Raw genomic sequence first — 13,397 nt, 5'->3', positions numbered from 1 at the left:
AATGAATTTTCAATACAATTCTTTAAGTGAAATTTAGAAGAGAAATGAAGGGTGAAGTTTGCATGTCACATTCAACTGTTGTAATTCTGTCATACCTGATATGCTATTATCATAGAAATTATAAAAATATTTGAATTGTATTATATAGATTGGTATGACACATAAAAATTATCACTTTTTTTTACAGCAATATCAGGATCCATGCAGAAAAGGTATTGGATTCTTTTTTTCTTCAGAAAAATATTTGATTCAAAGTTCTTGGATTCTTCTCTAAAATGTTTCTGTGCTAGGATATTATCAAGAAAACCAACAATATCATCTCTTGTTTAATTTATTTAAATCTCTCTTCAAGCAGTACTATAGTATCCCTAAAATACTCTGTATTTATTTTGGAATTATTTGTATTTGAATTTTCCCCTTTATAATAGAAATGTTTTTGTGTTATTCTAATTTCTTTATTTTTTTTCCTGGATGATTTCTTTGTTACATAGTTCACATACACTTTTGATTTTAAAAAACCCACATTTTATCTAAAGTTAAAAAATCAATCCTTTATAAAGTAAAATAGCCAAACTTGGGTCTGTTTCCAAGGTTAATGAAAGCTATTGCTAACATTAATAGCAACTACAATTCCTACAAAATATTGTGAATAGTGCAAATTCAAAATTAATTTGATTTTCTTCCAAAGAGTATGATTCACTATTTATTTGAGCATGCTAACATTTTACTTAACTCTTCTGATACATTTTGTATCTTGTCTAAATTAAATTTGATTTCTTTATCAGCATTCAGCCAGTATTCACTGTGTGACCAAGAGAAGTCATAAAGTCAGAATTGATAGTGTTTCATCAAGATGTTCCATTTTGGGACAAGTCCAGAAAATGTCATATACAATTTTGAGTCATTCCAAAAACTGTCATTGCTATTGGCCCAGCTAAGGCCATGTCTCATAGTAACAAATTCAAAACATGTGCCATGCAGGGCTCAAGGAATGCTTCTGGTTTTCAGCCAAATTTATGGCCTTACGTTTTTTTTTTTTTTTCTTTTTTCTTTTTACCAACCATGTCAGCACCATTATCATAGATTTTCCCTGTACAATCTTGTAAACTGTTTAAATAAAGCTGACATTTAAAATTTAATTTTATAAAAATGTCATCAGTTCCTCTGAAAACATTTTTATAAATGGTAAGTAGCCCCAATTCTAGCATCTAATACAAGACCTGTCTAATAGCATTCTTTTGGATGTACAATTTTAAGGGTCATGTGATTTTTTTTAACACTTGCAAAATGTTCCACGGCTGCCACACTACCGTTGTGAAGACTTAATTGTTGTGAAGAGTTAATTCATGTGCACCTCTGCAAGCATGGTTGGGCCACAAGAAAGCATGGGAGTGGATGCTCATGCTATCTCATTCCAGCCGAGGAAGGCTTCCACAGACTAATTGTTGTTTTTTCTCCAGCCAAGTGCTTCTGCTGCTCAAATTCTCTCCACTTTCCGAGCAGTGTATATTTCTGACTTTGGCAGTCATAAGGTCCAAAAGGCTTCATGGCATTTTGGGGCAGCCTCCTTTTGTTTCAAGTACTTAGGGCAAGAGATGCTAGGTCTCTGTACTCTCTGGATCCAATCTGATTGCCAGAATTGTTCTTCCTGGGCCAGCTGGCTACACTGGTGACCCATGAGCTTCCCTCTCTGCTGACTCACATATTTAGTCCAAAATGTAACTTTCTCAGAAAGAGGGTCTCAGGTTATTCCTGCAGAGAATGTGTTAGAATCTTGTGTTAATGTGTGACTGTGTGTGTGTGTGTGTGTGTGTGTGTGTGTGTGTGTGCGTGTGTGTGTGTGTACTTTTTCTTGTTGTATTTACATAGAATTGTGTCTGATACATACTAGGTACTTCATAAATACTTGTTGAATAGATAATAATTTTAGTAAGAATGTCTACTTCTAGATGGTTTTTTTAGGAGTGTTTGGCAGCTGACATTAGAATGTATTGCCTGAATGGTGTAGAAGACATTTTGATAAAACAACTGATCATGGAAGATAAATATACTTAATATATAGAATGATGATTTAGTGGTAAATTATAGACCTGTATCCCCTAAGCAGTGTCTTCTATTAAATTGCAAATAGCATAGGTGAAAATGCCCGCCACTGTAATGACTGTTGATTATGATGTGCACAGGTATGGATTCACATTTAAGTTCTCTCACCTTTCCTCTTTCAAACTGCCACATTAGACTATGTCCACGAATCTTAGCTGCCATTTATAGATGTAATGATGAGGGGCAGTGAGAGACTGTTCTAAGCCTGAGGGAAATGAAACATATTGACAAAAAAAGGGAGGAAAAGAGAAAGAGCAGGATCCCATGACAGATGCTGGAGCAAGACTGTTGACTCAGCTAAGATAAGGATGTCCTGTGGTGTCTCAGTTGGATGCTATGGAACACTTGGAAAACAAAATGTTAAGAAAAAAAGCATTTGGATGAGAGTGACCTTTGTCACTGCTCATAAAAGCTGTGCATGTCAGACAGCCTTGCTTAAGATCTTGCTAAAAGGATGTGCTAAAAGAAACTTGTGCTTCTATTTCGAAGGTATTTGAGTAGCACCAGCAATAGCAAAAGCTAGTTGAGCTTGGATAGAACTTTGTCAAGGGTGTTGATTCTTTTTTCTTTTTATGTCTGCTGTCAGTTTTTAAAAGATATTTAATTTCCACAGTTTTTGGGGAACAGGTAGCATTTGGTTACATGAGTAAGCTCTTTTTTTTTTTTTAAGGAAAGATCGCTTTCCTCTGTATTATTAAACATGTTATGTGTACATTTTTTATATATATTTTATTGCTTTTTAGGTTTGGGGGTACATGTGAAGAATATGCAAGATTGTTGGATAGGTACCTACATGGCAACGTGGTTTGCTGCCTTCCTCCCCATCACCTATATCTGGCATTTCTCCCCATGTTATCTCGCTCCAACTCCCCACCCCGCGCTGTCCCTCCCCTATTCCCCCAACAGACCCCAGTGTGTGATGCTCCCCTCCCTGTGTCCATGTTCTCATTGTTCAACACCCACCAATGAGTGAGAACATGTGATGTTTGATTTTCTGTTCTTGTGTCAGTTTGCTAAGAATGGTGTAAGTTCTTTAGCGGTGATTTGTGAGATTTTGGTGGACACAGCACCAAAGAAGTATACACTGAACACAGTTTGTAATATTTTATCACTCAGCGCTCCTCTTACCCTTTTCCCCAAGTCCCCAAAGTCCATTGTATCATTCTTATGCCTTTGCATCTTCATAGCTTAGCTCCCACTTAGGAGTGAGAACATGTGGTGTTTGGTTTTCCATTCTTGAGTTACTTGTGTTAAACCACCCCTGCATCTCCAGTATGAAACCTGCTTGATTGCGGTGGATTATCTTTTTGATCTGCTGTTGAATTTGATTAGCTAGTATTTTGTTAAGGATATTTACATCTATGTTCATGAGGGATAGCGGTCTGAAGTTTTCTGTTTTGGTTAGGTCCTTTCCTGATTTTGGTCTTAGGATGATACTGGCTTCACAGAATGATTTAGGGAGGATTCCCTCTTTCTCTGTCTTGTGGAATAGTGTCAATAGGATTGGTACCATTTCTTCTTTGAATGCCTGATAGAATTCAGCTGTGAAGCCATCAGGTCCCGAATTTTTTTGTTGTTGTTGGTAATTTTTTTTATTAGCATTTCAATCTCGCTGCTAGTTTTTGGTCTATTCAGGGTTTCTAATTCTTTCTGACTTAATCAAGGAGGATTGTGTATTTTTAGAAATTTATCTATATCCTCTAGGTTTTCTAGTTTGTGCATGTAAAGGTGTCCTTAGTAGGCTTGAATGATCCTCTGTATTTTTGTGGTATCAGTTTAATAATATTTCCCATTTTATTTCTAGTTGAGCTTATTTGGATCTTCTGTCTTCTTCTCTTGGTTAATCTCACTAAAAATCTATCAATTCTATTTATTTTTTCAAAGAACTAACTTTTAGTTTCATCTGTCTTTTGTATTTTTTTTGTTTCAATTTTCTTTAATTCTGATCTGATCTTGGTTATTTCTTTACTTCTGCTAGGTTTGGGTTTGATTTTTTTCTTGTTTCTCTAGTTCCTTGAGGTGTGACCTTAGCTTGTCTATTTGTGCTCTTTCAGACTTTTTGATGTAGGCATTTAAGGCTATTAACTGTATCTTTAGCATTACCTTTGCTATATCCCAGAGGTTTTGATAGATTGTGTCATTATTATTGTTCAGTTCAAAGAATATTTAAATTTCCATCCTGATTTTATTGTTGACTCAATGATCATTCAGGAGCAGGTTATTTAATTTCCATATATTTGTATGTTTCTGGGGGTTCCTTTGGGAGTTGATTTTCAATTTTATTCCACTGTGGTCTGAGAGAATACTTGATATAATTTCAGTTTTCTTAAATGTATTGAGATGTGTTCTGTGGCCTATCATATGGTCTATCTTGGAGAAAGTTCCATATACTGATGAATAGAATGTATATTCTGCAGTCGTTGGGTAGACTGTTCTGTATATATCTGTGAAGTCGATTTGTTTTGGGGTATAGTTTAAACCCATTTTTTCTTTGTTGACTTTCTATCTTGGTGAATTGTCAGTGGAGTATGGAGGTCCTCCACTGTTACTGTGTTGCTGTCTATCTCATTTCTTAGGTCTATTGGTAATTGTTACATAAATTTGGAAGCTCTGGTGTTAGGTGCATGTAAGTTTAGGGTTGTGATATTTTCCTGTTGAAGAAGGCTTTTTATCAATATATAATGTCCCTCTTTGTCTTTTTTAACTGCCATTGCTTTAAAGTTTGTTTTGTCTTATTAAAGAATAGGTATTCCTGCTTGCTTTTGGTGTCCATTTGTGTAGAACATCTTTTTCCAACCCTTTACCTTAAGTTTATGTGAGTCCTTATGTCTTAGGTGAGTCTCTTGAAGGCAGGAGATACTTGTTTGGTAAATGCTTATCTGTTCTGCCATTCTGTATCTTTTGAGTGGGGCATTTAGGCCATTTACATTCATGTTAGTGTTGAGATGTGATGTATTATTTCATTCATTGTGCTATTTGTTGCCTGAATACCTTGGGTTATTTATTTATTGTATTTTTGTTTTATAGTTCTTGTGTGATTTATGCTTTAAAGAGATTCTGTTCTGATGTATTTCCCGGATTTGTTTTAAGATTTAGAGCTCATTTTAGCATTTCTTGTAGTGCTGGCTTGGTAGTGGTGATTTCTCTCTGCATTTATTTGTCTGAAAAAAAAAAACTGTGTCTTTTCTTGACTTATGAAGCTTAGTTTTGCTGGATACAAAATTCTTGGCTAATAATTGTTTTGTTTAAGGAGGCTAAAGATAGGGCTCCAATCCCTTCTAGTTTGTAGGGTTTCTACTGAGAAATCTACTGTTAATCTGATAAATTTTCCTTTATAGATTGCCTGGTGCTTTTGTCTCACAACTCCTAAGATTCTTTTGTTTGTCCGGACTTAAATAACCTGATGATTATGTGCCCAGGCAATGATTATTTCGTGATGAATTTCCCAGGTGTTCTTTGTGCTTCTTGCATTTGGATGTCTAGATCTCTAGCAAGGCCAAGTTTTCCCTGTTCATTTCCCCTAATACATTTTTCAAACTTTTCAATTTCTCTTCTTCCTCAGGAATGCCAATTATTCTTAAGTTTGATTGTTTAACATAATCCCAAACTTCTTAAAGGCTTTGCTCATTTTAAAATAATTAGTTTTTGTTTGTCTTTGTCATATTGGGATATTTTGAAAACATTGTCTTTGAGCTCTGAAGTTCTTTCTGCTGCTTGTTCAATTCTGTTGCTGAGACTTTTCAGTATATTTTCTGTTTCTCTAAATGTGTCCTTTATTTCCTTAATTGTGATTGTCTTTTATTTATGCTATCTATTTCACTGAAGATTTCTCCCCTCATATCTTGTATCATTTAAAAAATATTTTTTAAGTTGGACTTCACCTTTCTCTGGTATCTCCTTGATTATCCTAATAATTGACCCTTCTGAATTCTTTTTCTGGCAATTCAGGAATTTTTTCTTGGTTTGGATCCATTGTTGCTGAGCTAGTGTGATTTTTTTGGGGGGTGTTAAAGAACCTTATTTTGTCATATTATCAGAATTGTTTTCCTGTAACAATTCTCATTGGGTTTCTTGTCATTTGGGTAGACTATATCAGAGGGAAGATCTGGAGCTCAAGGCTGCTGTTCAGATTCTTTTGTTCCACGGGTGCTCCCTTGATGTAGCACTCCTCCCTTTTCCTAGGGATATGGCTTCTGAGAACTGACTGTAGTGATTGTTATTTGTCTTCTGGATCTAGCCACTCCACGTGGCTGCCAGGCTCTGCACTGATACTGGGGGGTGTCTGCATAGAGTCCTGTGATGTGAACCATCTTCAGGTCTCAGCCATGAATTCTAGTGCCTGCTCCAGTGGAGGTGGAAGGGGAATGAAATGAACGCTGCAAGGGTCCTTAGTTGTAGCTGTTTAATGCACTAGTTTCGTGGTGGTTGGCCTCTTGCCAGGAGATGTCACTTTCAAGAGAGCACCAGCTGTGGTTAGGTAGGGAGGATCAGGCAGTGGGCAGGGCCCTAGAATGCCCAAGAGAATATGACATTTGTCATCAGCTACCAGGGTGGGTAGGGAAGGACCATTAGGTTGAGTCACGTTAGGTTAGTCTGAGCTCAGAATCTCCTTGGGCGAGGCTTGCTGTGGCGGCTGTGGGGTATGGGGATGTGGTTCCTAGGTCAATGGAGTTATGTTCCCAGAAGGATATGGCTGCCTCTTCTGTGTCATGCAGCTTGTCAGGGAAGTGGGGAAAAGTCAGCAGTTACAGGCCTCATCCAACTCCCACACAACCCAAAAGCCCGGTCTCATTCCCACTGTGCCCCTGCCAACAGCACTGAGTTTGTTTCTAGGTGGTGGGTGAGCAGTGCTGAGAACTTGCCCCAGGCTACCAGCCTCCCAGCTGAGAAAGCAAACAAGGTTTTTGTGCCTCCCTGCCTGTTGACTCTGCACACCAAATTCATGCCCACCCCCAAGTTCTGGCCAGGAAACTTCATGTTTGGTTGGAATTGTTACCAAGTTTAGCTGGCAGTCTTCTTCTTCCTGTGGTCTTTTCCCAGTTCCTCTGGTAGCCTTCCCCAAGGAACTCTGTCAGACAAATCAGAAATGCCTTCCCTGGAGACCCAGAAAGCCCAGAGGGCTTTTCCTGATGCTTCCTCTACCCCTGTATTTTGCTCACCTCTCTAAATTGTCTCAGCTCCAAGTGAGGTCAAATCCTTTGCCTTGTGATCTGGCCCTTCAGATTTCCCAGTGAGGGTGTGTGTTTAGGGGTGGACGATCCCCCTTTTCCCACTTTCACAGTTTGGGCACCCATAGTATTTGGGCTGTCTCCTAGGTCCTGTAGAAGTAATCTGCTTTCTTCAGAGGGTCTGTGGATTCTCTTGTCTTTCCTGGCATATTCCTGCAGTAGTTCTTGGAGCAAAAGTTCATGATGTGAGTCTTCACACTCTGCTCTGCAATTTAAGGAGCTGAAATTTAGTCCTGCCTCCTATTCAACATTTTTTCCTCTGCTGTTCAAGGATGTTGATTTTACCACTTACAATGCCCTATCAATTTTGTCAATTAGCATTTGACAGCTGCATAATTTCCTGTCTCCAAGATACCAACAGAAAAATCGTGAAAACTGCAAAAAGTAAACCAAAAGAAAACGAAACCAAAAAAACTATTTTAAAGCCATTAAGTCATTTATAAAACTTGCAGTAGTTTTACTCCTGTAGATTTTTCTAATACCAAAAAGACTACCTTCTTATTTCGTTGTTGGGTAGTTGCTTTGATACTTCTGGTAGCCTATTAGGTGGGGATGGAAGATAGTCAAAGGTCAAGGCCACAGTGTTGACACCCATGAAGAATGATGAGCAAAGCTCTGTGGCTGGGTCAGTCAAATAGTGCAGCCAACAGAGAAAACCAGGTTGACCCTGGGGCTGTGATACCAGTAGGCCCATCAGTGAAATTTTTAAAGGAAAAGTGCACAAATCACTGCTTTACAGCTCAGTGCAGTTTCACAAGTTGGTATACTCTAGCATAACCAGCACCTAAATTAAGAAACATAATCTCATCAGTCCCTAGAAGCACACTTACCCTGTTACCTTCCAGTCAGAGCCCTCCAAATAGTAACCAATATCCTGACTTATAATTCCTGGATTGTTTTTGCTATTTATATAGCATATAACCTGCACATAAGGCTCTTCTTACCCAACAGGATATGAGTTTCATCCAGTTAGTTGTAGGTAGTTGGAGTCCATTCATGCTCATGGCTGTATATTATTCAAATTTTATTACTATAGCACAATATCTTTATTTATTTTACTATTGATCAGTTTCAGGGTATTTTCAACTTTGCGGTTATTTCAAATAATGCTGAAATAAGTCCTCTTATGTGTGTTTTCTTTGTTGAAACACCCAAATTTTTGTTGTTTCATTAATACTGACAAATAATTTTTCAAAATGTTTTGGATCCATTTTTCACTCCCACATTTGGCAAACCATTTATTCATGAACAATGCAAAAGAAAAATTTTCTCAGCTGAGCAGTTGTGAAATTATTACAAAAAACATTTGAAGATTATCAGTCATAACGTGAGGGCCAAAACCACGTGTGTGCAGGCCCATCTTTCTGGTTGGAGATTATACTATTTGATATAAATAACCTCAAGAGACCACAAATAAGAGAAATAAACATTTTAACTATGCTTACAATGAAGCGTGAATGAAGGGAGCTGTAACTTCAACTGCAAATGTTAACATTTACAAGATGACCTGTTTACAAACTTAGCTCTGCCTTAAGTATGTGCTCACATCCATTTCGAAGTATCCAACCAGAGCACTGGTAGATTAGTAGTTTCATGAGCTTTGATTGACTATCCCTGAGCAAATATGGTGAATCTGTCAGCAGCCTTGCAGGACAGAAAGAAGGAAAAAGGATAACAGATGACTGTGCTACGCAGTCATAATCCATACCAAGGGCGGTAGTCTCTTGGGCAGGAATTTTGGTGATTGCTTACCATGTCCACTTCTGTCACAAGGTTCTGTCATCCAGATATAGTTGGAAACAATCTCCTCCATGGCTAAAGAGTAACTGTCCTTCTTTTGCATGTGATGAATGGTTGATGAAAACAGCAACATTAAATTTATTGGATGATTACCAGGTACCTGACTTGTGCTAAGTGCTTTACCTATGTGTACTCTTGCCACACAGAGGTAGGTAGGTAGGAACTACCATTATCCTCACTGTGCAGAGGAGCAAGTAGAGGATTAGTAGTTGAAGTTCAGCATTTTCTGAAGATCCTGCAGTCATTTAAAAGAAAGATGAAATCAGAAAGCATAACTCCACAGTTCAATTTTTAAGGCCCCCAGACTCTATGCGGCTGCAGGAGGGCTTGGGGGTAGACTGAGTGGTGGGAGGGAGGAGAGCAGCTGGGGCATTATTTCAGAAAGCAAGCTAACATTCAAAGATTAAGAACAAAATTTTGATTGAGTACATTATGAAATGGAAAAATTAAACCTTTGGGATTCTTAAAGTCTGACAAAGCTTCATAAAGAAGACATTAATAAATAATGAGCTTTGACACAATGATTGGATAAAAGAATTTATATCTTATAAGATATAAAAATGAATTTGAGAGAAGCACATTCATAGAGCTTGCCTTGACACTGTCCTGTCATAAGTAACAAATAAGCCCAAGGCAGCAGCAAATGGAGATGACGCTGCCAGGAAGGCCTCTTACTTTCAATCCTCAGTTACACGATCACCTATTCAGTTTTGCATCATTATATTATTGAACAATTGCCCTTTTTCCTCCTCTGCCTCAATAAAGTTAAATGTTTCCAGTTTTCCTTAGACAGCTTACTTAGTACTTGTAATTGCAAAAAACACAATTACTTTTGCACCAACCTAATACACACATACGTATATATGTGTACTTGTGTATGTGTTTATGTACATATATGTGTATACGTGCATATGTATGTGTATATCTGTGTATATATGCACAAACTCTATAAAAACAAACATATATATGAATAAAAACAAACATATACATATATGTTTGTTTTTTAAGAGATGGTGTTTTGCCGTGTTGCCTAGGCTGGAGTGCAGTGGCTATTCACAGGTATGATCACAGTGCGTGACACCCTGAGGCTCCTGGGATGAAGCAATCCTCTCGCTTCAGCCTCCTGAGTAGCTGGAACTACAAGGAGGCCCCATGCGCTTGGGTTATATTATTTAAACCTTTCACTTCCAAGCTTCTAAGAACCACGTATTTTATCCTATTTTATTCAAGGATGAAGAGTGAAGAATTCTGTGTCTGCACCACCCAGATAGTTCTTTCAGATTCTTGATACTCCAAGTGCACTCTGTGGATCAGCGGCATCAGTACCCATGGGAGCTGGTTATAAACACAGAACTTCAAGACCCATCCCAGACATGCTGAATCAAAATCCATGCTGTAGTGGGAGCCAGTGGATTAATTTGCAAATTGCACTGGTAAAAAACCATATATGTTTAGAGTTTTAGTTCATAGCAAAACTGAAAGGAAGGTACAGAGATTTCCCACACACTCTGCTCCCATGCATGCACAACCTCCCCTTTATTAATGTCCCTGACCAAAGTAGTTTATTTGTTATAGTTTATGAGCCAACATTGACACATTGACACCTCATTGTCCTCCACAGTTTACGTTAGGATTCATTGCATTTCTTTCTTTCTTTTTTTTTTTTGAGACGGAGTTTCACTCTTGTTATCCAGGCTGGAGTGCAATGGCGCGATCTTGGCTCACCATAGCCTCGGCCTCCTAGGTTCAGGCAATTCTCCTGCCTCAGCTTCCTGAGTAGCTGGGATTATAGGCATGTGCCACCATGCCCAGCTGATTTTTTGTATTTTTAGTAGAGATGGGGTTTCACCATGTTGACCAGGTTGGTCTCAATCTCTTGACCCTGTGATCCGCTGCCTCGGCCTCCCAAAGTGCTGGGATTACAGGCGTGAGCCAGCGTGCCCGGCCCCAGGATTCATTCTTGGTGTTGTACATTCTATGGGTCTGGACAAATGTATAGTGATATGTATCCATCACTATAGTATCATGCAATGTATTGCATTTTGAAAAACTCTGTATTAGCTATACCATCCCAGAGACCGGGAGCTTCCCCTTTGTACCTTTGCAGTTTTCCACACAAATCATAATGGAGTCAATGACTGATTAACCTGCAACACGGTGAGGAAGCAGTCCCTAAAAAGCTGGTGGTACCCTGGCTTTCAGAAGTTTCCACTGAGCTAGGTATTGCCCATCAATGTGTAATCTTCATTTAGGCTAATGGCTTGTCATAATAAAATTCCCTTCAGTTACTAGGAAAGATCTCTTCTGGACACCAGTTTCCCATATGAACGTATTACAACAAAGCTGTGTGTGCTCATCCTGCAATGGGGAGTGCTGTTACTGAGGCCTCACTGGTATAATAATGGGAGACTATGGCTGACTCCTCCAGAATAAACCCTGCCCAAGCTTCTGGGGGATTAATTTGGTCCATCTGGGTTGAGCCATGTCTGGTTTTTATTACCTGAATATAACTCAGATCTTTGAAAACAAAGGAATTAATTTAGAAGAACCGTTTTGATACTATAGATGAACTTTACTTGTTAATTTATATAATCATGTCACTAGTTACAATATTTAACTATGGTTTTATTTGATCGCTTGTCTTCTCTGACTGAAGCAGTGATTTCCAAGCCTCAACAGGCACGAGATCTCCTGGGGGGCTTGTTATTATGCAAATTCCTGCGCTTCATCCCCAGAGTTTCTGCTCAGTAGGTCTGGGCTGGAACCTCAGAATGTGCATTTTGAAGAAACCCCCAGATGAGGCTGATGCTGCTGGGTCAGGACCACTGCCCCAAAGAATTCACAAACGAGGGGTCAATCGTGGCACTGAGTAACTTCTTTGTCTCTTGCTCTTTTTGTACAAAATATCTGATTTTTCTCCTGCACTTGTCTGTCTCTGACTCATGGTTGTCTTCTTTAGTTTAAGGCCTCTGGAAGCCCAGAGACAGAGGGCAGGATGAATGGAGCACTGTTTCCTCTAGACTCTTTCTGCAGTTACTTAACTTCTGTTTCTAATTTATAAGACTTTCTTGGCATATGTAAGCCTATGCAGTTAAACTGAGGTGTGGTCCTGGAGGGGCCATGGACCCATGTCAGCCCCGAGCCACATCACAGAGTGACCTGAGACTCAAGATGAGAAAAATGTAAAAAGGCCTTACTTTTTTTTTTCTTGGCCTATCCCAATAAAATAATTCTGCTCTTAAAGCCTGGTCTCATGAATATTTATTTGGTTTGGCCCCCTACTTTGTGTTTACTCCTAAAAGAGTTTGGGTTTTCCAGTGAGCCTAGTGCCTAGACTGGGACTCTAGGCTAAGCCAAGACATGCAGAGGAATGAGGGGCCACATCCCCAAAGGTCAAGCTGAAACCAGGACCACACTGTAACACTGCCATCTCTGCAGCCCTCATATTAATGCAAATCAGGGTAAAGGGTAGGGCTGACAGAACTTAGAGTGTAACTTAGGAACCAGTCTACAGTGAGGTCTTACAATAGCTGGCAAAGTCAGAGCCACTACTCTTCGAGTCATCCATTCAAACTGGAACCAGAAACAGAATGCCTACTTATTCAGAAAAAAAGCTGAACGGACAAGAGTGATGTCTCTCTACCAATACAAGAGAGATAAGATTAGTAGAAATAGAAGAGTTACGTGTAAACTCTGACTACTTTCACCAAGTTCAGGATGGCTGGAGGATTCTGAAGAAAAGCCTGGACATCAGTGATGACTCTCTCAAAGCCTCCTGTAGCAAACCCTGCCAAAGGCCTACTCATAACCCATCAGCATTGACCTTTTCAGGGCACTCAGTTGTAATCTGAAGCTGCCAGCAGCTCCTTGCTTTGCCTGAAGCTTTCTCTCACTGCCAGATCCAGATACGGCAAGCTGGAAGTGCTGGAATGTAGCAGCTCCACTCCCGTTCCCACCCACAGCAGCCTCAGTCGTGACAGAAAGGCACTGAGGTGTACATATCTCAGCTCCCTCACCTGGAGAGAGAATAAATTTCAAACACTTTCCAGAATTTCAGCGTGGGATTCAGCTCAGTTGACCATTGGCTGTCCTATCTTTCCTCTTTCACTTCCTTACATTATTATCAGCATCAGGGACCCACCCACTTCCTGCTCTCTCTTCCTAGCGCTGCTGGGCTAAGATTTGTTGCTGCTGCTACCTGATTATTACCATTTTCTGCCTTGATAAGGAGACAACAAGGTAGGAGTGACCATGAACCTAAGGCCA

This window comes from Saimiri boliviensis, chromosome 9 (assembly GCF_048565385.1).
Source record: "Saimiri boliviensis isolate mSaiBol1 chromosome 9, mSaiBol1.pri, whole genome shotgun sequence".
NCBI lineage: Eukaryota > Metazoa > Chordata > Mammalia > Primates > Cebidae > Saimiri > Saimiri boliviensis.
The sequence above is the reverse complement of the archived record's forward strand: the minus strand, read 5'-3'. Positions refer to the sequence as shown.